This window comes from Ranitomeya variabilis, chromosome 2 (assembly GCF_051348905.1).
Source record: "Ranitomeya variabilis isolate aRanVar5 chromosome 2, aRanVar5.hap1, whole genome shotgun sequence".
Lineage (NCBI taxonomy): Eukaryota > Metazoa > Chordata > Amphibia > Anura > Dendrobatidae > Ranitomeya > Ranitomeya variabilis.
This window is the reverse complement of record NC_135233.1, coordinates 801,113,222-801,139,718: the sequence shown is the minus strand read 5'-3', so window position 1 is coordinate 801,139,718 and position 26,497 is coordinate 801,113,222. Positions and strand designations below refer to the sequence as shown.

At 43.1% G+C, this 26,497-nt stretch overlaps 1 protein-coding gene across 3 annotated transcripts in view; it reads left to right on the top strand.

Annotated features, from left to right (window-relative positions):
* The window catches only part of KCNQ5 (potassium voltage-gated channel subfamily Q member 5), a 1,116,095-nt gene that overhangs the window by 52,091 nt on the left and 1,037,507 nt on the right, over positions 1-26,497 (top strand). The gene's annotated exons all lie outside the window — the stretch shown is intronic.

Genomic DNA, 26,497 nt, shown 5'->3' with positions numbered 1-26,497 from the left:
AGGGGTTAAAAATTGTTCCCCTTTTCTGTAGCAATTATTTTTATATATCGAACACTTTTTTTTCGATGGGGAGGTGCTAACAGCAAATTGGATTGGCTGTGACTTTTCTTATTTAATTTTTACCTAGTTTTGATTTTTCTATTTACTCCTCATATGTCTTCATTTAAATTCTTTTTTTTTTAACTGAATTCCCCTGTAACTGGGGATGGTATATTAGCCTCAGTTTCAGTGGAAATGCTTCTTCACGGCAGAGCTCACTGGTGCTCCTAAGACCCAGCAGCTCCGGTTCTCTCCGTAGACCTAGTAATCACCTGACCATTGAGTAAGAAGGAAGAAGCGCACACTCTTTTTCCCTGTATGTACTCTATATATAGCGCTTGTGCAGCGCCCCAGAGTCCTGGTCGTTGCAGTACTGTGGCTCCGCCGCTAAGGGGGGCTATGGTACGTCTGATGGCACTGAAGGAGTTCATCTGACCAGGTATCACATACACCAATACATTTCACAGTCGGGCCTCCAGGGGGAGCTAAGGGTGCTATTTATTAGGCCACTCCTCACCGTGTGGGTAAACTGGGGGTCAGGCAGGAAGTGAGTTCAGAAAGCTGACTGGGTTGGAACTAGGCAACACCTTGTGGCAGAGGGTGTTGTGGGGAAGATTCGGTAGGGTCCCTGTCAGGTTTGGGACCCTGACAGAGGCCTGGCTACAAGAAAGAACGTCATGGGACCGTGCCTGCTCAGCATAGCGGCGGTGCCCTAAGAAAGGATCAGAAGCGAGATATATTGTGCTGAGTGAGAAACGAGATCAAAGCAAGAAGGAGATTACCAGTAGGAGTCGTGCTGTAAGATCGAGGCAACATCCTACTGAGGTGCACAACCGGCGGCCGGAACGCCGAGGAAGTATTCATATATCTAGCTCCAAGCAATACTTCAAACCAATGGCAGGACAGTCAGTCACAGGCGGGCTGTCTCACCTAAATCACCTATGCAGACTTGGGGGGCAACCTGTGGAGAGGGCCGACTCTAGGGTCCCGGAAGAGCTCCGAGCCTACCCTTCATACGGGTGCGTCCCAACCATAACACCGGGAGGGACGGAGGATTAGCAGAACATCATCTAATCGAGTTGTGAGGGAACACGAGAAACAGACACAACAGTTGTGGGGACTATCCCGTAAGCACAGCAGGGGAGGACCACAACACATAGCGCTAGCAGGAAGGCACAGATTTCCACCTGCAAGGAGAACTCTGGAGGTGCCATCGGACCGGCCGGACTTGCGCAGCCTGGTGAACCATATTCCGGACTGAGGACCCAGAGACCTTCAGTAAAGAGGTAAAGAGACTGCAACCTGGTGTCCTCGTTATTTACTGCACCGCACCACCACCACTATCTACATCTATCACTGTACGCCCCTCAGCAGGGTCACGGACCGGGTCTAGCCACCATGACAACCCCAGAGCAGAGACTCAAAGGCCCGGTACCGGGTACCCCTCGGCCCTGCGGCAGTGGGGGCGCTGCAACTTGGCGTCACGAACAGGATCTACTTAAGCCTGAGGAATCGGGTCATGTGTGCCTTGGAATTGTGATTTATTTTGCTTGAACTGTGACTTATTGCAAAGACTGTGGATTGCCACTTGCCGCCAAAAGTTCCCGCCAAAACCGCCGCCATTACAGCGCTAAGGAGAGCTGTCATGATCTCAATGGCAAGAGAACATAGCATCAGCATATATAGGAACTAGCTCTTGGAAGATGGGAACTGAGCTGACCATGAACTAAACCTAACACACAACTAGCAGTGGCCGGGTAGCATGCCTACGTTGATTCTAGATGCCCAGCACCAGCCGGAGGACTAAATAATGCTAGCAGAGGAAAATATTAGTCCTAGCTCACCTCTAGAGAAATATCCCGAAAGGAGACAGAGGCCCCCCACATGTATTGGCGGTGAATTAAGATGAAATAACAAAACGTAGTATGAAAATAGGTTTAGCAAATTTGAGGTCCACTTACTACATAGCAGAAGACAGAAAGAACACTTTCATGGTCAGCTGAAAACCCTATCAAAACACCATCCAGAAATTACTTTAAAACTCTGGCATTAACTCATAACACCAGAGTGGCAATTCCTGTTCACAAGAGCTTTCCAGACACAGTAACGAAACTACAGCTGTGAACTGGAACAAAAATGCAAAAACAAACATGGACAAGAGTCCAACTTATCTAGTAGTTGTCTAGGAGCAGGAACAAGCACAGAGAGGCTTCTGATAACATTGTTGACCGGCAAGCAACTAACAAAGCAGCAAGGTTATATAGCGACTCCCACATCTTGATGGGAACAGGTGAACAGAGAAGATGAAGACACCAGTTCAATTCCACCAGTAGCCACCGGGGGAGCCCAGAATCCAAATTCACAACAGTACCCCCCCCTCAAGGAGGGGGCACCGAACCCTCACCAGAACCACCAGGGCGATCAGGATGGGCCCTATGAAAGGCACGAACCAGATCAGAGGCATGAACATCAGATGCATTCACCCAAGAATTATCCTCCTGGCCGTATCCCTTCCACTTGACCAGATACTGGAGTCTCCGTCTGGAAACACGAGAGTCTAAGATTTTCTCCACAACGTACTCCAACTCACCCTCAACCAACACCGGAGCAGGAGGCTCAACGGAAGGCACAACCGGTACCTCATACCTGCGCAATAATGACCGATGAAAAACGTTATGAATAGAAAAGGATGCAGGGAGGTCCAAACGGAAGGAAACAGGGTTAAGAATCTCCAATATCTTATACGGGCCGATGAACCGAGGCTTAAACTTAGGAGAAGAGACCCTCATAGGGACAAAACGAGAAGACAACCACACCAAATCCCCAACACAAAGCCGAGGACCAACACGACGGTGGCGGTTGGCAAAAAGCTGAGTCTTCTCCTGGGACAACCTCAAATTGTCCACCACCTGCCCCCAGATCTGATGCAATCTCTCCACCACAGCATCCACTCCAGGACAATCCGAAGATTCCACCTGACCAGAGGAAAATCGAGGATGAAACCCCGAATTACAGAAAAACGGGGACACCAAAGTGGCAGAGCTGGCCCGATTATTGAGAGCGAACTCCGCCAATGGCAAAAAAGCAACCCAATCATCCTGGTCAGCAGACACAAAACACCTCAGATATGTCTCCAGGGTCTGATTAATCCGCTCGGTCTGGCCATTCGTCTGAGGATGGAAAGCGGACGAAAAAGATAAATCTATGCCCATCCTAGCACAGAATGCCCGCCAAAATCTAGACACGAATTGAGTCCCTCTGTCAGAAACGATATTCTCAGGAATACCATGCAAACGAACAACATTTTGAAAAAACAGAGGAACCAACTCGGAAGAAGAAGGCAACTTGGGCAGAGGAACCAAATGGACCATCTTAGAGAAACGGTCACACACCACCCAGATGACAGACATCTTCTGAGAAACAGGCAGATCTGAAATAAAATCCATCGAGATGTGCGTCCAAGGCCTCTTAGGAATAGGCAAGGGCAACAATAATCCACTAGCCTGAGAACAACAAGGCTTGGCCCGAGCACAAACGTCACAAGACTGCACAAAGCCTCGCACATCTCGTGACAGGGAAGGCCACCAGAAGGACCTTGCCACCAAATCCCTGGTACCAAAAATGCCAGGATGACCTGCCAACGCAGAAGAATGAACCTCAGAGATTACTCTACTGGTCCAATCATCAGGAACAAACAGTTTATCAGGTGGGCAACGATCAGGTCTATCCGCCTGAAACTCCTGCAAGGCCCGCCGCAGGTCTGGAGAAACGGTTGACAATACCACTCCATCCTTAAGGATACCTGTGGGCTCAGAGTTACCAGGCGAGTCAGGCTCAAAACTCCTAGAAAGGGCATCCGCCTTAACATTCTTAGAACCCGGTAGGTATGACACCACAAAATTAAACCGAGAGAAAAATAATGACCAGCGCGCCTGTCTAGGATTCAGGCGCCTGGCGGTCTCAAGATAAATCAAATTTTTGTGGTCCGTCAATACCACCACCTGATGTCTGGCCCCCTCAAGCCAATGGCGCCACTCCTCAAAAGCCCACTTCATGGCCAAAAGCTCCCGATTCCCAATATCATAATTCCGCTCAGCGGGCGAAAATTTACGGGAAAAGAAGGCACAAGGCCTCATCACGGAGCAGTCAGAACTTTTCTGCGACAACACTGCCCCAGCTCCGATCTCAGAAGCGTCGACCTCAACCTGAAAAGGTAGAGCAACATCAGGCTGACGCAACACAGGGGCAGAGGAAAAACGGCGCTTAAGCTCCCGAAAGGCCTCCACAGCATCAGGGGACCAATCAGCAACATCAGCACCCTTCTTAGTCAAATCGGTCAATGGCTTAGCAATATCCGAAAAACCAGCAATAAATCGACGATAAAAGTTAGCAAAGCCCAAAAATTTCTGAAGACTCTTAAGAGAAGAGGGCTGCGTCCAATCACAAATAGCTTGAACCTTGACAGGATCCATTTCAATGGAAGAGGGGGAAAAAATATATCCCAAAAAGGAAATCCTCTGTACCCCAAAAACACACTTAGAACCCTTCACACACAAAGAATTAGACCGCAAAACCTGAAAAACCCTCCTGACCTGCTGGACATGAGAGTCCCAGTCATCCGAAAAAATCAGAATATCATCCAGATACACAATCATAAATTTATCCAAATAATCGTGAAAAATATCATGCATAAAGGACTGGAAAACTGACGGAGCATTTGAAAGACCAAAAGGCATCACTAAATACTCAAAGTGGCCCTCGGGCGTATTAAATGCGGTTTTCCACTCATCCCCCTGCCTGATTCGCACCAAATTATACGCCCCACGAAGGTCAATCTTAGAGAACCACTTGGCCCCCTTTATGCGAGCAAACAAATCAGTCAGCAACGGCAATGGGTATTGATATTTAACAGTGATTTTATTCAAAAGCCGATAATCAATACATGGTCTCAAAGAGCCGTCTTTTTTTGACACAAAGAAAAAACCGGCTCCTAAGGGAGATGACGATGGACGAATATGTCCCTTTTCCAAGGACTCCTTTATATATTCTCGCATAGCAGCATGTTCAGGCACAGACAGATTAAATAAACGACCCTTTGGGTATTTACTACCCGGGATTAAATCTAAGGCACAATCGCACTCTCGGTGCGGAGGTAACGAACCAAGCTTGGATTCTTCAAAGACGTCACGATAGTCAGACAGGAACTCAGGAATTTCAGAGGGAATAGATGATGAAATGGAAACCACAGGTACATCCCCATGAGCCCCCTTACATCCCCAGCTCAACACAGACATAGCTCTCCAGTCGAGGACTGGGTTGTGAGATTGCAGCCAAGGCAATCCCAGCACCAAATCATCATGTAGATTATACAGCACCAGAAAGCGAATAATCTCCTGGTGATCCGGATTAATACGCATAGTTACTTGTGTCCAGTATTGTGGTTTATTATTAGCCAATGGGGTGGAGTCAATCCCCTTCAGAGGAATAGGAGTCTCCAAAGGCTCTAAATCATACCCACAGCGTTTGGCAAAGGACCAATCCATAAGACTCAAAGCGGCGCCAGAGTCGACATAGGCGTCCGTGGCAATAGACGACAAAGAGCAAATCAGGGTCACAGATAGAATAAACTTAGACGGTGAGGTGCAAATGGAAACAGATTTACCAAGCTTTTTAGTGCGTTTAGAGCATGCTGATATAACATGAGTAGAATCACCACAATAGAAACACAACCCATTTTTCCGTCTAAAATTCTGCCGCTCGCTTCGGGACAGAATTCTATCACACTGCATACTCTCTGGCGACTTCTCAGTGGACACCGCCAGATGGTGCACTGGTTTGCGCTCCCGCAAACGCCTATCGATCTGAATAGCCATTGTCATGGACTCATTCAGACCCGCAGGCACAGGGAACCCCACCATAACATCCTTAATGGCATCAGAGAGACCCTCTCTGAAAGTCGCCGCCAGGGCGCACTCATTCCACTGAGTAAGCACAGACCATTTACGGAATCTTTGGCAGTAAATTTCCGCTTCATCTTGCCCCTGAGATAGGGACATCAAAGTTTTTTCTGCCTGAAGCTCCAAATGAGGTTCGTCATAAAGCAACCCCAAGGCCAGAAAAAACGCATCCACATTGAGCAACGCAGGATCCCCTGGTGTCAATGAAAAAGCCCAGTCTTGAGGGTCGCCCCGGAGCAAGGAAATCACAATCCTGACCTGCTGTGCAGGGTCTCCGGCAGAGCGAGATTTCAGGGACAAAAATAATTTGCAATTATTTCGAAAATTCTGAAACCCAGATCTATTCCCCGAGAAAAATTCCGGCAAAGGAATTCTCGGCTCAGATACAGGTGCATGACAAACAAAATCTTGCAAATTTTGTACCTTCGTGGCGAGATTATTCAAACCTGTAGTTACACTCTGAAGATCCATTACAAACAGGTGGACACAGAGCCATTCAAGGGTTAAGAGGAGGTAAGAAGCAGCTAGACAGCAATTAAGGGCTAGGCAGCAAAACTCTGAAGGGAAAAAAAAAAAAAAAAAAAAAAATTTCCCTTAAACACTTCTCTATCTCCTGCTTCAGCCCAAACAATTAACACTTTGTGGGCCGGTCAAACTGTCATGATCTCAATGGCAAGAGAACATAGCATCAGCATATATAGGAACTAGCTCTTGGAAGATGGGAACTGAGCTGACCATGAACTAAACCTAACACACAACTAGCAGTGGCCGGGTAGCATGCCTACGTTGATTCTAGATGCCCAGCACCAGCCGGAGGACTAAATAATGCTAGCAGAGGAAAATATTAGTCCTAGCTCACCTCTAGAGAAATACCCCGAAAGGAGACAGAGGCCCCCCACATGTATTGGCGGTGAATTAAGATGAAATAACAAAACGTAGTATGAAAATAGGTTTAGCAAATTTGAGGTCCACTTACTACATAGCAGAAGACAGAAAGAACACTTTCATGGTCAGCTGAAAACCCTATCAAAACACCATCCAGAAATTACTTTAAAACTCTGGCATTAACTCATAACACCAGAGTGGCAATTCCTGTTCACAAGAGCTTTCCAGACACAGTAACGAAACTACAGCTGTGAACTGGAACAAAAATGCAAAAACAAACATGGACAAGAGTCCAACTTATCTAGTAGTTGTCTAGGAGCAGGAACAAGCACAGAGAGGCTTCTGATAACATTGTTGACCGGCAAGCAACTAACAAAGCAGCAAGGTTATATAGCGACTCCCACATCTTGATGGGAACAGGTGAACAGAGAAGATGAAGACACCAGTTCAATTCCACCAGTAGCCACCGGGGGAGCCCAGAATCCAAATTCACAACAGAGAGCGCAGGAGAAGACGAAGGGCGTGGAAGTGGGCATGAACAAGCTGGAGAGCGCGAAAGACAATGGCCGCCCAGTCTAAATATTTCTGCCCCTTGAGGACGTGTCCGTCAGCAGCCGAGATCCGCCTACTGATCCTCAATGGGGGGCGGAGACAACGAAAGCGAAACCGCCCACGAAGGAGAGAGCGGGAAAAGGGCCAGGAAGAAGAATTCAGCGACATGGAGGACGCCATGGCCAGCCGCCCGGAGCCGGAGCGTGGGGTCGGAGCCGAGGACTCCCCCAGCTACCCGGAGAGGCACCGCAGCCAGACCTCCATAGTTGACGCTGACCTCCTGCAGACCGGAGCGGACGAGCTGATCCACCAACTCCCGCAGACGCAGCTGAGCACTGAGGCCGGGTGGAAGAAGACCATCATCGGGAGCCTCACCAGACATCTGTCGGCAGTCTCATCTGGTCCGGAGCAAGAAAGAAGTTCCAGCGCTCCGAAGCCAGAAAGCAAGGCCCTGCCGGAAAGCGAGATGCTGCGAGCAGAGATGACAACGTCGCAGCACGAGGCCCTGCAGCCAGCATTCCAGACCCCAGCGGAGGCAGAGCAGACCGGCACCGGAGGGACCGCATCTGAAGCAGGTATGAAGGACGACCCTGCCCTGATGACTGACACCACTCCCGCGACTGCTAGTGCCACAGCTGCTGACTCCGTTCCAGTGACTGATCTTGCAGCAGCCGCTACCTCTGCTGCAGCAAATGCCCCTACTCAAGCTGCGCAGACCTCCATCGCTGTGCATGACCTAACCATACATGAAAGACGGATTAACGGCGTTTGTCCAGCACTGGGTGCAACCCTGGACTTCACCCTTCCCGGGCCAAGAGGGGTTAAGTGCCAGGTGCAGCCCTGGAAGCCGTCCAACTAAACCTCGGAAACCTGAAACTGTAAATAGTTAACTGTTTGTTTCCTGCTGTTTTGCTGCTAAAACCCGTCTAGGGTTATTCTTAAAGGGATCCCTTTGTTGACCCGGGATCCCTATTGTTTTTGTTTGTTTTCTACGTTTTGCACAAGTTATCAAAGAACTGCTGAATCATGAACAATGCATGATACAAACTCCTTGTAAATAGTTTGCACCTTCTTAAAGGGGCTTCTTACTGGTTTTACATACAAGAAGGACTCTTTGCGAAGATACGGTTCTTGGAACCCGCACCGGAGTCCTTACGGTGTACGGACTGGTAGCTGAAGAAGCTGCGCTACCTCATAAAGACTTGGTCCCCTCTTAAAGGGGATGTTTACCTGTGCACTTATGAGTAGTACTGTCTTAAAACAGTAAAGTGATAATGATGTCTTGAAAGAAAGTAATAATGCTGATATGTAAACGTTAAATGTAACTAACTAGTTAATTGTGAGAAATGGTTGATAATATTGATGAAAGGATGAGGACAGGGAGTGAACCCGGACGGGGTTAGTTGGTGAGTCCTCCTAGGAGCCATACAGAGAAGGCTCAGTAGTTTTGAACTGAAGGAAAAATGTTACGTTCTATACTGTGTATAGTAGGAGAGGGGCAGAAGGCCCGGGCTGAAAGGGGCGGTCCTGCATAGAAAGGAGAGGCAGTAGGTCTGGAGCCGTTAGGACAGGCGGTCCTGCAGAAATAAAGTAGAATGTAGCACAGTTGCTTAAGCCTTATAACGTGTTATAAGAAGGTCTTTAGTGGATTTAGAGTGTACATCCTTAAAGGCAATGTTAAATTATTGTTCAGAAATTTGCACTAAGTGGAATACCCGGTTGGGTAAGAAAAGTTATTTGAAAGTATTTAACCATGTTTGTAACGTTTAAGTGTCCTCACCTCCCATAAAGGGAAGCTCTGTTCAAGTATGCTTATTGTTATTGCACTCACAAAAATTGTATGTCTTTTTTCTGACATGTATTGTTGTTTTCTTCCCAGTCCCGGGGTACTGGATTTAACCGGGGGGTGAGTGCAGCGCCCCAGAGTCCTGGTCGTTGCAGTACTGTGGCTCCGCCGCTAAGGGGGGCTATGGTACGTCTGATGGCACTGAAGGAGTTCATCTGACCAGGTATCACATACACCAATACATTTCACAGTCAGGCCTCCAGGGGGAGCTAAGGGTGCTATTTATTAGGCCACTCCTCACCGTGTGGGTAAACTGGGGGTCAGGCAGGAAGTGAGTTCAGAAAGCTGACTGGGTTGGAACCAGGCAACACCTTGTGGCAGAGGGTGTTGTGGGGAAGATTCGGTAGGGTCCCTGTCAGGTTTGGGACCCTGACAGAGGCCTGGCTACAAGAAAGAACGTCACAGGACCGTGCCTGCTCAGCATAGCGGCGGTGCCCTAAGAAAGGATCAGAAGCGAGATATATTGTGCTGAGTGAGAAACGAGATCAAAGCAAGAAGGAGATTACCAGTAGGAGTCGTGCTGTAAGATCGAGGCAACATCCTACTGAGGCGCAAAACCGGCGGCCGGAACGCCGAGGAAGTATTCATATATCTAGCTCCAAGCAATACTTCAAACCAACGGCAGGACAGTCAGTCACAGGCGGGCTGTCTCACCTAAATCACCTATGCAGATTTGGGGGGCAACCTGTGGAGAGGGGCGACTCTAGGGTCCCGGAAGAGCTCCGAGCCTACCCGTCATACGGGTGCGTCCCAACCATAACACCGGGAGGGACGGAGGATTAGCAGAACATCATCTAATCGAGTTGTTGTGAGGGAACACGAGAAACAGACACAACAGTTGTGGGGACTATCCCGTAAGCACAGCAGGGGAGGACCACAACACATAGCGCTAGCAGGAAGGCACAGATTTCCACCTGCAAGGAGAACTCTGGAGGTGCCATCGGACTGGCCGGACTTGCGCAGCCTGGTGAACCGTATTCCGGACTGAGGACCCAGAGACCTTCAGTAAAGAGGTAAAGAGACTGCAACCTGGTGTCCTCGTTATTTACTGCACCGCACCACCACCACTATCTACATCTATCACTGTACGCCCCTCAGCAGGGTCACGGACCGGGTCTAGCCACCGTGACAACCCCAGAGCAGAGACTCAAAGGCCCGGTACCGGGTACCCCTCGGCCCTGCGGCAGTGGGGGCGCTGCAACTTGGCATCACGAACAGGATCTACTTAAGCCTGAGGAATCGGGTCATGTGTGCCTTGGAATTGTGATTTATTTTGCTTGAACTGTGACTTATTGCAAAGACTGTGGATTGCCACTTGCCGCCAAAAGTTCCCGCCAAAACCGCCGCCATTACAGCGCTAAGGAGAGCGCAGGAGAAGACGAAGGGCGTGGAAGTGGGCATGAACAAGCTGGAGAGCGCGAAAGACAATGGCCGCCCAGTCTAAATATTTCTGCCCCTTGAGGACGTGTCCATCAGCAGCCGAGATCCGCCTACTGATCCTCAATGGGGGGCGGAGTAAAGAGGTAAAGAGACTGCAACCTGGTGTCCTCGTTATTTACTGCACCGCACCACCACCACTATCTACATCTATCACTGTACACCCCTCAGCAGGGTCACGGACCGGGTCTAGCCACCGTGACAACCCCAGAGCAGAGACTCAGAGGCCCGGTACCGGGTACCCCTCGGCCCTGCGGCAGTGGGGGCGCTGCACTTGTTTAGTGCTGTGTATACAGTGATTAGGAAAGCAGAGATGATAGCAAACCTTCCCTTCCGTCTCTATGAGGAGCTTGGCTGTGTTTGACAGCCAGCTCCCTGCAGCTGCATGAGAATGTCATCATAGAACATCACTGCAGAGATGTTTTAAAGTGAACTTGTCAGCTGATACATAGTGCCCAATGCATGATCAATATGTATCAGGCACTGGCTGCACGATCTCCTCCAGGTATCTTTGATTCTGAATTGCTGTGGTGTTTCAGAGAAGAACATTCTTTATGTTAGGTGATCGTAGTGTAAACTAGTCAGGCTGGTAGGAAGAGGCCCGTCAAGCCAGGGCAGTGGGCGGAGAGAGGCTCCCCGAGACCCCACCTGTCCGACTACCTGTCAAAGTATGTTTTTCTAAAATGCCGCATTGCTGCCCACAGGAAGAGCAATATACTGTATATCCTCTTTTGGGTTCATTTTAAGTCTCCTGGCGGTCCACAAGCAGTTAAAGAGTAACTAAAGTTTTTACTATTTATAATTTTGCTAAGCTCCAAAAGTTAGGAAACTTTACAAATCACTATAATATGGGATTTTTCTTAATTCCTGTTAAAAGTTGCATGTTAGTGATTTTAAACGCCTTTCCGCATTCTATTTACTTGCTTTTAGCTGAGCTGATATCAGAATATAATTGTTTGGAGTACAGTTGATGGCAATGAAAGGGTCAGCACCTGTCTCCTTTGCCTATTGTGCTTTGTCATTATCAGAATAATCTTCTACAGCACGTTTACCCCCAGAGGTAGTGAGACACAGGTCCTGCGCTGAAACGTGTAGTGCAATAAATCTTTTTAATCTGGAACTGACCTCTCCTCCTACACAGCAGCTCCCACATGACACTGCATTCTACTCTTGATTTACAGGTCCTTAGCTTAATCTTTCACTGCCATCATCTGTACTCCAGAGCAATGCATTCTGATATTAATGCAGCTAAAGGTAGGAAAATAGACTGGGATAAAGAAGGGCTTTGGAAAGCCACTTGCATGCAATCTTTGTACAAGAATGAACAAAAATACAATAAAAAATAAGAATAAGACAAAAGTAGTTTTCATTTAAAATTTCCTGAATATCAGCTGAAATAAAAATCAGACATTGCTTTTAAATTGTGGCAGCAATAACAGTTTAAAAACGAAAACTAATTAAAATGACTTGGACAAAAATGATAACCCTAGAAAATATTGGAAGTAATTTGACCATAGGAGTATGTTAAAATAAGGTGTGTACTGTAATTAGCATCACAGGTGCTTACAAGCTTGTAATCAGTCTGCATATTGAATGGGTTAAAAGTAGTCACTGTACTGTTTGGTATCATGGTATTTACCACACCGAACGAGGACCAAAGAAATCAAAGAAGAGAGTTGTCTCAGGAGATTATAAAAAATATTATAGGCAAACATGTTAAAAGTAAAGGCTATAAAACCATTTCCATACACCTTGATGTTCATTTTACTATAGTTGCATATATTATTCAGAAGTTTAAGTTCTATGGTACTGTATTCAAGCTCTCTGGAGGTGGCTGCAACAGGAAAATTGATGGTAAATTGAAGAATTGAAGAGGTGGATAAAACGAATGGTAACCAAAGAGCCCAGAAGAACTTCCAAAGAGATTAGCGGTGAACTCCAAAGTTAAGGTACATCAGTGTCAGATCACATCATCAGTCGCTGACTTTGCCAAAGTGGCTTTTTTGTAACATGACAGAGGAAGAAACCATTTTTGAAGGCAAATGAGAAAAAAGTGAGACTAGAATTTGACAAAATTCTGGGAGACTGTTCTTTGTACCTACTGTAAAACATGAAGGAGACTCAAGTATGTTTTGAGGCTGCTTTGCTACATCTGACATAGGTGTCTTGATTCTGTGATGAGTAGAATAAAATATCAAAACTATCAAGGTATTCTGGAGTGAAATGTGCTGCGCAGTATCCAAAAGCTTGGTCTGAGTCGCAGGTCATGGATTCTACAAACGGATCATGACCCAAAGCACAGAGCTAAAAACATTGAAGAATGGCTAAGGGAAAAGCATTGAACTCTTCTGAAGTGGCCTTCTATGAGCCCTGATGTAAATCCAATTAAACATCTGGGCAAGGACCTGAAATATGCAGTCTGGAGAAGGCACTTTCCAAACCTGGGACAGCTGGAGGTCTTTGCTCACAAGGAGTGGGCCAAGATACCTGTGAATAGGTGCAGAATCTTACATTTTTTCTAAATCCAGGTAGAAATAGATTTTTTACTTAACATAACAGCCTATTTAGACAATTATTGTATTCTAGGTCACAATACTGTTTTGTATTACAATTGCACTGGCTTGTATTATACACCTGCATGAAGTAATTCAAACAATGACATTGTACATAGAAGATCCCAGGGTTGTAGGTTCTTGCTGTACAGAATTGGTATGATTGTTAAACTTTTGTTTCAGTGTCTTTAACATAGTCTCAGATATGTAGTTATTTTAAAAACATGTTCCAATGTGTGTCTCACTTCTTTGGTGTGTACCACAAAACACCCACTCTCTCACATTTTAGTGCACAGCATGATCAGTACATGCAACATCTCGAAGAATTACATCATGCAAAGACCTAATACAGTACAAACAAAAGAAGTACATGAGGCATGTGGTGTGTTAAATGTAGATTTCTGTTTTCAGTCTTTAGAATTTCCCTAATGCAGGTTTCACACATTTTTTAAAAAGAGGAAAATATGAGTGGGCACCACTAAGATATACCTAGACGAATGCATAAGTATCAGTATACAATTATAAACTGAATACGGAAAACAGAAATGAATACAATATAGTAGAAACTTCTTCACTAATCCATGTAAAAAACTGTTTCAATAAACTGCATTAATGGAGTTGTCCAGAACTTTTATACTGATCTTTATGATCAGTCATCAGTATAAGAAGTATGTAGGAAGGAGGTCCAACCACAGGCATTCCCACCAATCAGCTGTTATCATCTCCAGGGATAACCGAAAGTTAGCAGAATATCACAGCTCCATACAATGTTGGTAGGCTGCTGTTGGCGTCTGCAGATCAATGCACCATATTGGGTATATACCAATCCTATATTAATGACCTCTTTTAAAGAGAGGTCTTCAATATAAAAGTAATAATCTCTATAATCCAGAGAGATTTTTGTGCATACAGTAAATTGTTTTTCTTGGTTCTTATCATGGCAGATGTTTTCTTTCAATCAGTATCAGGCGATGACATAGAATCATAGAATGTTAGAGTTTGATAGGACCTTCGGGGTCATTGTGTCCAACCCTCTGCTCAATGCAGGATTCACTAAACCATCTCAGACAGATGTCTGTCCAGCCTCTGTTTGATGACTTCCATTGAAGGAGAAGTCACCACCTCTCATGGCAGCCTGTTCCACCCATTGATCACTTTCACTGTCAAAAAGTTTTTTCCAATATGTAATCTGTATCTTCTCCCTTTCACTTTTATTCCATTGCTTCTCGTGTTTCCATGTGCAAATGAGAAGAATGATGATCTCTCTACACTCAGAAATCCCTTCACATATTTGTAGACAGCTATTAAGTCTCCTGTTAGCCTTCTTTTTTACAAGCTATCAGTGACGATGTGAAATGCTGTACTTGCATTATGTCCAACTTAATATGCCCAAATAGCACAAAAAGTTGCACTTTTAATTCAACTGAAGCAGTGATGTTGCTGTTGGATGTCAGTAGTTTCCACTTTGCAGCTTTGCATTGCTTAGAATATCTACTCAGTATTTTTTTTTCAGGATCATTAACATTAGAGATATACGGTATATGTTATAGAAACTTGGAGTTTAACAAGCGGCGCTAAAAACTGAATTAAATTTGCATTTATTATGACTTTGGAACTTTTTTTTCCCATAGGGAGATGACAATCAACTGGTTTGCCTATAAGCATCCTTGCTTGTATTTAGTTAGCTATATCTTATTTTCTATTAAATTTGATCACTCGGTTGTTTAACAATATAGGCAGTGGCTGTTGTTTCATCTGCTATTATCTCTAATTTAGGATTTTTTTTTAGCTTTCATGAATATATATAGTAGTATGCAAATGTTTTAGACAGGCATGGAAAAAAAATCTGTAAAGTAAGAATGCTTTAAAAAATAGAAGTGTTTATAGTTTACTTTTATCAATCATAAAATGCAAAGTGAACAAACAAAAGAGAAATCTAAATCAGATCAATATTTTGTTTGACCAACCTCGGCTTTTCAAAGAGCAAGAAATCATCAATTCTTCTAGGTACACTTGCATCAAGTTTTTGTAGGAACTTTGGAAGATGTTTGTTCCAAACAGCTAGTTGAACTAACCACAAATCATCTGTGGATGTAGTCTTGCAAAAATCCCTCTGTGTCTTCGACAGACTCGATTATGTTGAAATCAGAGCTCTGTGGAGCCATATCATCACTTTCAAGACTCCAATATCTTCTTTCTGTTGAAGACAATTCTTAGTGACATTGGCTGTACGTTTCGGGTTGTTGTCCTGCTGCAGAATAAATTTAGAACTAATCAGATATTTTCCTGATGATATTTCATGATGGTAAGAATCTGCCTGTATTTCTTAGGATTGAGCACACCATTTATCTGGAACAAATTCTCACCTCCACTTGATGAGATGCAGCACCAAGCTTGCAAGGAACCTCCCTCATGCTTCATTGTTGCCTGCAGGCACTCTTTATTGTACCACTCTCCAACCCTTCGGCAAAAAACTGCTTTCTGATATAGCAAAATATATTACTTTTTGACTTATCAGATACTCACTGCCATATTTATTCACCTCAGTACTTATGTTTTCATGCATAGTTTAGTCACTTGACCTTATTTCCATGTAAAAACTATTGCTTTTTGACTGCAATTCTACTAAAGAAACAGCATCTGACCAGACTTCTGTGAACAGTAGATAGGTGTAGCTGGGTTGCACTGGTTGCTGCCAATTATGAACTGATGGCATTACAAGACATCTTCTGATTTAAAAGGGAAGTAAGCATGATGTGACTTTTATCTACCTGCTACTAAGTTTCCTTGGCCAACATTGGTCTTCAACTTTGCCCATTTCTTGGTGTCCTCAATTTTAAGAAATATATGCATATACTTTTCCATCATGCAATACCAACAGTGAAGCATCTGATTAGCTCCACACTTATTCTGCAGCAAGACAACGACCACAACCTGTAGGCAATGGCAAGAACTATCTTCAGCATAAAGAACAAGGAGTTTTGGAAGCGATGGTATGGTCCCCACAAAGTTCTAATCTCACCGTTATTAAGTCTGTCTGTTATTACATCAAGAGAAGGAAGGATTTGTACTAGTCTACACCCACAGATCTGTGGATAGTTCTTCATGATTTTTTAAAGAAATGTCCTGCCAAGTTCCATCAAAAACTGTGTACAAGTGTAACTAGAAGAATTGACTAAGATTGTTTTGAAGTAAAGGGTGGTCTCATCAAATATTGATTGCACTTAGATTGTCCATTGTTCATTCACTTTGAATTTTGTTAAACACGGACTTTTATTTTTAATGCATTTTTACTGTTTAGCATTTTTTACACACCTGCCTAAAACTTTTGCACAGTGCTGTAGATTTGAGTGAGTTTTTATACTTAGTCTCATTTTACCTTTCCCAAACTGTGAAACTGCAACTCTCCAACTGTCAAAGCTTGTCAAATGTTGTGCTTTTGCAAGAGGTGTAGAGTCATGGGTCGAAGACAACTGGAATAGGCCATTAATGTGTCAAACCCTCATTAATAAAAAACAAAATTAGGGACTGCTACGCCTGCTGAGGATGGCACTGGAGCTTAGAAATATATTAAAGTATGTGTTGCATTTAGGGGATTATATTGTACATTTTGGATTGGGGGCAGTGGAGTTTAATATTACACCTCTAGATACGGCAACATATATTAAAGCTCGGTAATACATTTTCCTTCCAGCTACTGTATAATCACAACTGGAATGGTATTTTGTGGAAAGCTTTTTTTATGCACAGTTTGCTGACTTCGGTGTTTCTTGTAATATCTGAGTGATTATGTACACATCCTGTTAAGTCCATCATCACAGAGAGCACTGCAATAAGTGTACTAGAACAGGCATGTTTACCATCAAACTGAATCAAAATTCACCCATTAATTCTACCTTTGAAGACTTTATCAATTTTTCAGTTTTGATTTCTTTTAAAGCTTTCACTTACAATATGTAAATCATAGTAAATCGGTTTGGCAAAGTCATAGCCTTTTCAGTCACTTTGCATATTTGTGTGTTCTCTTTGTAAATTAGATCAGTCCAGTCTGGTATTACTTCCCGTAGATGCAAATACTTTTCTGCAAATCTGTGTTGTCTAGCTGTGATGTAGTTATGGGAAATATTGTTTTGCTTTAGAAAATGCTAGACTACATATCAGGGCCAATAAATTCACTTTAGATCATTTAATAAAAGGAAGATTTTTGTTTGATATTGGCAAGCTGTGGACTTTTATCTTCATTGAATATTTTCAGGATCAATAAATTGAATCTCGCCTAACAAAATCATGACTGACACCCTCTGAATCAGCCTTCCCTTTGCATTTTCACAAAGCAGCATTCAATTTACTAGCACTCCACGCTCTTCCAACGAATGTGGTAGGGGTCGAGCTTCTGTTATTGGAAAACTGTTTCTTAAATCCAGCCTCACCTTTACCTTACCTTACCATCTCTTCTTTTGAAGTTCACTTGGTGTACATCTACTCATACTTTAACCATCAAGCAATAATCACCCAGAAACCAACACGCCCATTTGCCAGCATTGTTAACCACTTCACTTCCTGGCTCCTATACCCAGTCAACATCCCCACTGATATCATAAATGACTTCAACATTCCCATTGACACACGTCATTCATGTGCTCCAAAAATATCACTTACTTTATTCTTCAGATACTCTGAGGATACAGCATTGCCACTCACAAGAATGGACACAAATGAAGCAATATTTCCAAATGCTCTTTATCTAACCTCTAAAACTCACTTCTTTTGCTATCCAACATTAATTTACCTACATTGCCATTCCTTTTCTCTTCAACTGACACCCAATTCTAGAAGATGGACCTTATAGGAAACGTGCGTGTCTTATAGTTGCACACTCTCTGAATCGCTTCTACTACTCTACCAATTTGTCAATTTATGACACAGATTCAACTACTGTTTTCTATGGCCCCACAATTACTTTAGTCAAGTTCTATTGAATGTGAGCAAAGAAATTTAGTTTAAACCTAATCAATAGTTTGTCCTGCCATACCAATCTTATAATAAAATGGGGTCAAGTTTTCAAGGTTGCAGAGAGGCCCTCTACACAGCTGCTCAGTGGTCATCACCCATGACATGCTTCTCCACCTTGCTCTCCAAATCATATCTCCGCACCTGTGCACTAGACTCCATTCCATCCCACCTAATTTTCAAACATTCTATCATGTTTATCACAGCCCTCTCCGTAATTATCACTAACCTCTGACACCTTTATTTGGCCATCAGCCCCATCTCACTGTTTACCTCAACACTCCTCCTTGAACAGCTTTTTGACCAGCTGCATAATCATTTTTATTCCCTCACCAATCTACTGACTGAAACAGCTTTAACCATAGTCATTAATGATCTGCTAACTGCAAAAAGCCTCACAGTTGACCACTCCCTCCTACTATAAACTCTTTCACTAAGGGGCATCACAGACTTCTTCTCAATCTCCTCACACCTCGCCAACTTAATACTTTGTGTCCCACTCACTACCTCCTTGTCTCTCTTTTTCTGTTGCCATCTTTCTATACTCTGCAGTGGAACCTCACCCCTTTGGTCTTGGATGGCTTGTAGAATTCCATCTCTCCTGATATTACTGTCACATTGCTGAAAGTCAAATTTCCTTCTCTGGCCCAGATGTTACCTTCTTGCTATGGAGAATTCTTACCTTCACTGTCTTATACTCTCAGGGTACGTGCACACGCTGCGCAATGGTGTGCAGACTGCAGATTTACTGCGGAATTACCACGGATTTACCACTTTTTTCTGCGGTTTTTCTGCAGATTTCACCTGCGGTTTTACACCTGCGGATTCCTATTGAGGAGCAGGTGTAAACCATTGCGGAATCTGCACAAAGAATTGACATGCTGCGCATTTTTTTCTGCAGCATGTGCACTGCGAATTTTGTTTTCCATAGGTTTACATGGTACTGTAAACTCATGTAAAACTGCTGCGAATCCGCAGCGGCCAATCACCTACGGATCCGCAGCAAAATCCGCAGCATGTGCACATAGCCCTACAGTTTTCTAAAACTCAATATGGAGAAACCAGAATCTCTTTTCTTTCTGCAATTTTCCTTAACTTCACCTTTAAAGGTTTTAATCATAGCAAATGACTCCACACATTCATAGAACGAAGCAAGTGTGAACAAGTGCAATCTACTGGGACAGTATTATATACTAACAAAAGAGTTCAGCATGCCAGTTTGTGTAGGCCCACCAGCCACGACTCTGATGGAACACTAACCACTTTTATGAGGCATGCCTCGCACAGGCCAAAAGTTTACAAATATAAAGGATAGCTGGGATCCAATGCTAGTTAAAAAAAAGGCATAGGCTGAAGTGGGGAATGCCCAACTAACTAATGAGGCAGTCACTAACTCTAAATGTATACCCCAAAGAAACAATAAACAGAACAGTACTTTCTAACAAAATGAAGAAAAAAAGGTAAAAAGTGCAAGCTGCTGTGATTGTATTACACAACTCAGAGTGCAGTACCAGTTTTTTTCTGTAGTATACATATTGTGATATTGACTGCCTCCATTAGTTGGCTGAGCACTCTTCTATCCAGTCTCATTTTGTTTTTAATTAGCTGTCCTTTAAATGTGTAGGCTTTTGGCCCAGGGAGAGACATGTCTTCTAGAAAAGTTAGGGTCCCATCATAGAAAGGTACGCCTTGTGGTGACTGATGGGCATACACAAATTAGCCAATTTGTGCACTAAGTACTTTCATTCTTATAATTATAGTCTGTATAGCAGTAATGCAGTTTAAATTTGACACATTTAATGGTTGAATACATCTTGGCACTTACAGAGTGCTGCTGTATTTTTGGTCTTTTGTCATTGTGATTCAGTTTTACGTATGTTTGTGGCCTTCTTTCAAGCGCCATGTGCAAGTTCTTAGCAATATCTACCTAAAAAAGTTATTGAATCTGACTTTTTCTCTCAGGTCTTGACTACTTCAATATTCCTGTTTGTCACTTCCCATCTAACAATCTTTGGCCATTCCAATCCATCCTCAAATCTGCTGCCCTGTTAATCCACCCCTCTCCTCAGTTTATGACTAAGGATCAGCAGCATGTTCTGATAAACCAGGAGTGTGCCTCCCCCAGGGATGGATTGGGACTGAAATTCAGCCATGACATTTGAAATCACACAGGGCCATACATTCCGTGCCCCCCGAGCATCAGAGGAGGATATATTACTAATATTGCACAGCCTGAAGGAAATCAAGATTTACTGCAAGATCAATATTTCTAATAATACTAATAATACTGCTATATAAGATTAAATAATTATATCAAAATAATAATAATATTGCAATATTACAGACAAATACCAACAAACCATAACCAAATATTGCCAGCATATACAGTATTGATAATACCACCATACTGATCATTACAGGGGTTGAGGTTAAAGTCTGTGTAACTTCAGACTTCTGAATCCTTATAGTGCGCATTGTGAGGATCCTCTGGTGCCGGCATTGGGAGCAGCCATCATGTGACCGCAAGAATTCGATTTTCACACTTTTGGCCACATTCTGACTAATTGTACTTTGCTTTGCTAATTTCACTTGTATCGAGGGGACAGTGCACGTCTAGTCAGCACGTGACCACATGTATGTAAATTGCATACTTGCGGTAACATGACATGATCATCAACTATCAGTGCCAACATCAGAGAATCCTCGCATTGTGTAAACTCTGTGAGGATTCAGAAGTCTGCAGTCACATAGATTCACTGCAGACTTTAATTTCAAGCTTGGACAACTACTTTGACCAAAACCACTGTACTAAGACTGATATTACCTCCATACAGTTACCATGATAATATCAGTTTTACATCAGTGGTCTGCAGACCACATACTGTATGTGTATGGTGTGCAGATTCTCACCAGTGATGTCTCGCTGATTGCTGTAGTTCATTTTATGTTTTCTTTTGCATTCAGTCCAGACCATCATGACCTCTTCTTCCATCCATAACTCATTCCTGCAAAATGTAACATACAGACATCTTCACTTTACTGATTTTCCAGGGCTCTCCTCACATTCTACGACCTCTACACAAACCACAACTTGTGATACCTTATAATAATTCCCCTGTGCCTCTTTTAATAATGCTCCCCCTTGACCTCTTATAATAATGACTCTGTACCTCCTTATAATAAAAGTCCTATCACGTCACAGTCAAAGAAGAGCATATCTCCCAACATTTTAATAAACCGAGAAGGAAATGTATTGCAGCATTTAGTTATTTTGTCCCTACTTCAGCCCCTAAGTGGTCTCACTCACATGATACCCCTTTCATGACCCCGTAGAGTATTATGCCCTCACAAACGATAATGACCCCGCACAGTATGATTGCCCTGCAAACCTTATGTAAAGTATGGTGGCCCATAACACCCTACACAGTAAGATTGTCACCACAGCCTACCATACAGTATGGTATCTGCCACAGCCCCCAATATACAGTATCAGAGGCGCCACAGTCTTCCACACAGTATCATGTCCACCACAGGCCCTTAAATAAAGTGTGATGTCCAACAAAGCCGCCCATACAGAATGAGGACCCCACAGCCCCCATACAGTATGATGTCTCCCATAATCATCCCATACAGTATTATTGTCACCACAGCCCCAACATAGTATAATGTACCCCATAGACCTCCAGACAGTATAATGTCCATCACAGCCACTCCACACAGTATGATGTGCACCACAACCTCCCTATAGTAAGATGGTTCCCCCAGAGCCACCTCACACAGAATGATAGGTCCCCATACTATGAAGATCTCCCATATCCCCAATACTACATGATGGTCAAAATTAGAGCCCCCATATTGTATTATAGTGCCTCCAACAGCCCCTATATATTATGATCATCTTCCATACCCCCAATATAGTATGATGGTGCACCTCACAGCCCCCATATAGTTTGATGTTTCACCTCATAGCCCCTATATAGTATGATGGTCTACATCACAGCCCCCCATATAGTTTGATAGACTCTCCAACAGCCCCTATATAATACGATGGACCCCCAACACCCAACATATAGCATGATCTTACACCCCACAGCTCCTTATATATTATGATGGTACACCTCACAGCTTATATGCAGTACAATGGTACCCCCAATAGCCCCCCATATAGTATGATGGTTCATCTCATAGCCCCCTATATATTTTGACTGTCCACCTCACAGTCCCCCATATAGTATGATGGTCCTCCCAACAGCCCCCTATGTAATATGATGGTCCCCCAACAGTACCCTATATAGTATGCTGTTCCACCCCACAGCCCCTTATATACTGTGATGATCCAACTCACAGCACCCTATATAGTGTGATGGTCCCCCACAACCTCCCAAAAAATTTAAAAAAAAATCCCTGTATTCACCTAATCCAGACACCTCATCCTCCACAGCATCTGTCTCCTCTTCTATCCATTCTTGCAGTGGATGCTGAAAGAGCGATGCAGTCACATGATTGCACCTCCGATGTCACCTGTTGGTACTGGCCTCTGGCAGGTCGCTGACGGAGGTGACGCCTGTGGACTGCTAGAGTAAGTGATGAAGTCAGCAACTTTATGCTTCATCACAACTGTTAATAGTATAGGCATCTTGAGGATGCAGATTCTGATAACAATGTAGCAGACAAGGCAACCCACGACCAGACAGGCCCTTCTGGCATTTGCCAGAATTACCAGATGGCCATTTCTGCCCTGGCCTCTCCAATACTCATATGGATCATACCCTTATGCCATTTTAGTGCTTTGGACTATTCATCCATGTTTTGTAATATAAAGAAAGGATAGCACAGGGATGTGTCACACTGATGTGTGGATGTAGTCTAAAAGTCAGAATAGCCGAACAAGCTTCTCTTGCTTTTACTCACATGGGAAAAAGTGTCATGTTTTTATTGACTATCCACAATTTATAGACAGTTGCAATCCTGAACTGTATGTGTATATAATCTACAAAGATGATTTAATGCTACAGATTCTCTGTTCTGGATCAAAGTACTTTTAGTGTTGCTATTATCGGAGCTGTGATCCATGTCACGAGCCGGAGGTGAGCTGTTTGCCTATTGTCTTTACTTAGAATAGACCACAGATATAGACAAGTAGTAATTGATATTGAAAATTCTTTTTGCATAAGCATCATACACCATAAATGTTTGCAATAGAAAAGTAAAAAATTATTGAGCAGCCCATAGTTTCTCAAGTGATGTAGCCTGCCGCCAGGCTGACTGATAATTAGCTGAGTCGAGTAGTGGAATTACACTGCATGCAGAATTATTAGGCAAGTTGTATTTTAGAGGATTATTTTTATTATTGATCAACAACTATGTTCTCAATCAACCCAAAAGACTCATAAATATCAAAGCTTAATATTTTTGGAAGTTGGAGTGGGTTTTTTTAGATTTGGCTATCTTAGGAGGATATCTGTTTGTGCAGGTAACTATTACTGTGCAGAATTATTAGGCAACTTAATAAAAACCAAATATAATCCCATCTCACTTGTTTATTTTCACAAGGTAAACCAATATAACTGCAAAAAATTTAGAAATAAACATTTCTGACATGCAAAAACAAAACAAAAAAAAATTAGTGACCAATATAACCACCTTTTTTATAATGACACTCAACAGCCTTCCATCCATAGATTCTGTCAGTTGCTTGATCTGTTTACGATCAACATTGCGTGCAGCAGCCACCACAGCCTCCCAGAAACTGTTCCGAGAGGTGGACTGTTTTCCCTCCCTGTAGATCTCACATTTTATGAGGGACCACAGGTTCTCTATGGGGTTCAGATCAGGTGAACAAGGGGGCCATGCCATTATTTTTTCTTCTTTGAGATCTTTACTGGCCAGCCACGCTGTGGAGTAGTTGGAGGCATGTGATGGAGCATTGTCCTGCATGAAAATCATGTTTTTCTTGAACGATACTGACTTCTTCCTGTACCACTGCTTGAAGAAGTTGTATTCCAGAAACTGGCAGTAGGTCTGGGAGTTGAGCTTCACTCCATCCTCAAGCCGAAAAGGTCCCACAAGTTCATCTTTGATGATACCAGCCCATACCAGTACCCCACCTCCACCTTGCTGGCGTCTGAGCCGGAGTGGAGCTCTCTGCCCTTTACTGATCAGGCCTCTGGCCCAGCCATCTGGCCCATCAAGAGTCACTCTCATTTCATCAGTCCATAAAACCTTTGAAAAGTCAGTCTTAAAATATTTCTTGGCCCAGTCTTGACGATTTATCTTATGTTTCTTGTTCAAAGGTGGTCGTTTTTCAGCGTTCCTTACCTTGGCCATGTCCCTGAGTATCGCACACCTTGTGCTTTTTGTTACTCCAGTAACGTTGCAGCTCTGAAATATGGCAAAGCTGGTGGCAAATGGCATCTTGGCAGCTCCACGCTTGATTTTCCTCAATTCATGGGCAGTTATTTTGCGCCTTTTTTGCACAACACGCTTCTTGCGACCCTGTTGGCTATTTGCCATAAAATGCTTGATTGTTCGGTGATCACGCTTCAAAAGTTTGGAAATTTCAAGACTGCTGCATCCCTCTGCAAGACATCTCACAATTTTGGACTTTTCAGAGCCAGTCAAATCTCTCTTCTGACCCATTTTGCCAAAGGAAAGGAAGTTGCCTAATAATTAAGCACACCTTATATAGGGTGTTGATGTCATTAGACAACACCCCTCCTCATTACAGAGATGCACATCACCTGATTTACTTAATTGGTAGTTGGCTCTCAAGCCTGGACAGCTTGGAGTAGGACAACTTGTATAAAAAGTATCATGTGATCCAAAAAACAACTTGCCTAATAATTCTGCACGCACTGTATATCTTTTAGGTGATTTGCAATATGTCATTTAGTGGAACATCTTGTTTCATTAGATTTTCTTTGTCACAGCTTCCTTTTATATGCTGTCAGAAATATGTTTCAGGTTAAGGTGTTCACACTGGATACTTTTGTATGGCTACTCATCATTCGAGATAAATTCAAAGGATAATTGCACATTTTGGATAGAGTTACAAAAGGACAGATCATCCCTAAATATACTTTTTCATTATACAAAGAGATATAGGATAGATGACCCAGGAAAATCACTGTAAACTATGCTAATAAAACGAAAATATATTACAAAAGCAGCAACTGGAATTTTGGATCCATCATTAGCCGAAGGCTAAAATGCCCTTAAAGCTACTGGACATGTAATTGAAGAGCTAATTGTAATTCCTCATGTTCCTGATATTGTAAAAGTGTCTTTCTACACTGCAGGTGAAACGTGGTAGCCGCACGAAGATTATCTCAAGTTGCTGTGCTTCACTTCTACTTGCTGTGAAACCTCGGCAAATAAAGGTAAAGTACAGGTGAAGCACGACAATTAGCAGTAATCACTGTACCAACTTAGCCGCAGCGTGTTCAACTACCTATTCCTTCAATATCTTTTTTATAAAGTCAAAAAAAATTATAACCTTATATATTCCTAGACATCATTTTTAAGTGCATTACAATGCTCTCTAAACCCATCCAGTAAAAGGAAAAATAAAACCAATAACAAAAGAAAGGGTACGAGGAAGAAATGGAGAGGCGGAAAAAAGGAGGGAGCAGAAGAAGATGTACAATTTTCCCATGATCCTCTTCCTCCCTTATTACATAGGGTGATAAAACAAAATAACCAGAGGGCATGTTATTAATAAAAAGGACAAATTATGATTATAAATAAATTCCTAAATACTTGTAATTAGCAAATCACTACCATATTGATGAGGGAGGTAACACTGTATTAATGAAATGGCCTTCACCTTGTTACACTCTTATAAACCTGTCCTAGAAAGTCCTATTCTCTTCCCTTTTATTGATTAAACTCGCCCATTAAAGTGACTACACAAAAAAGGAGTTAAATGGCTGCAATCTATAAATATTTCATTTGAGTGCATGCAAGATAAATACATGTAGATCTGAAGTGTAGATCTAGAAGTGTAGATGTAGAAGTGTAGATACATGTAGATCTGAATGAGACTAACAGTGCACCACCACTGTGGTCATAGTAATTCTTTACAATTCCATACAGTATATACAATGCTGAGAAGTCCATCTTACCCAGCTAATCTTGGAGTGGCTAATTAGTTTTTATAAGGATTATTTCTATTTGTATATGGTTTCGTAATTTATTACCAATTTGCACCTACTGTATTT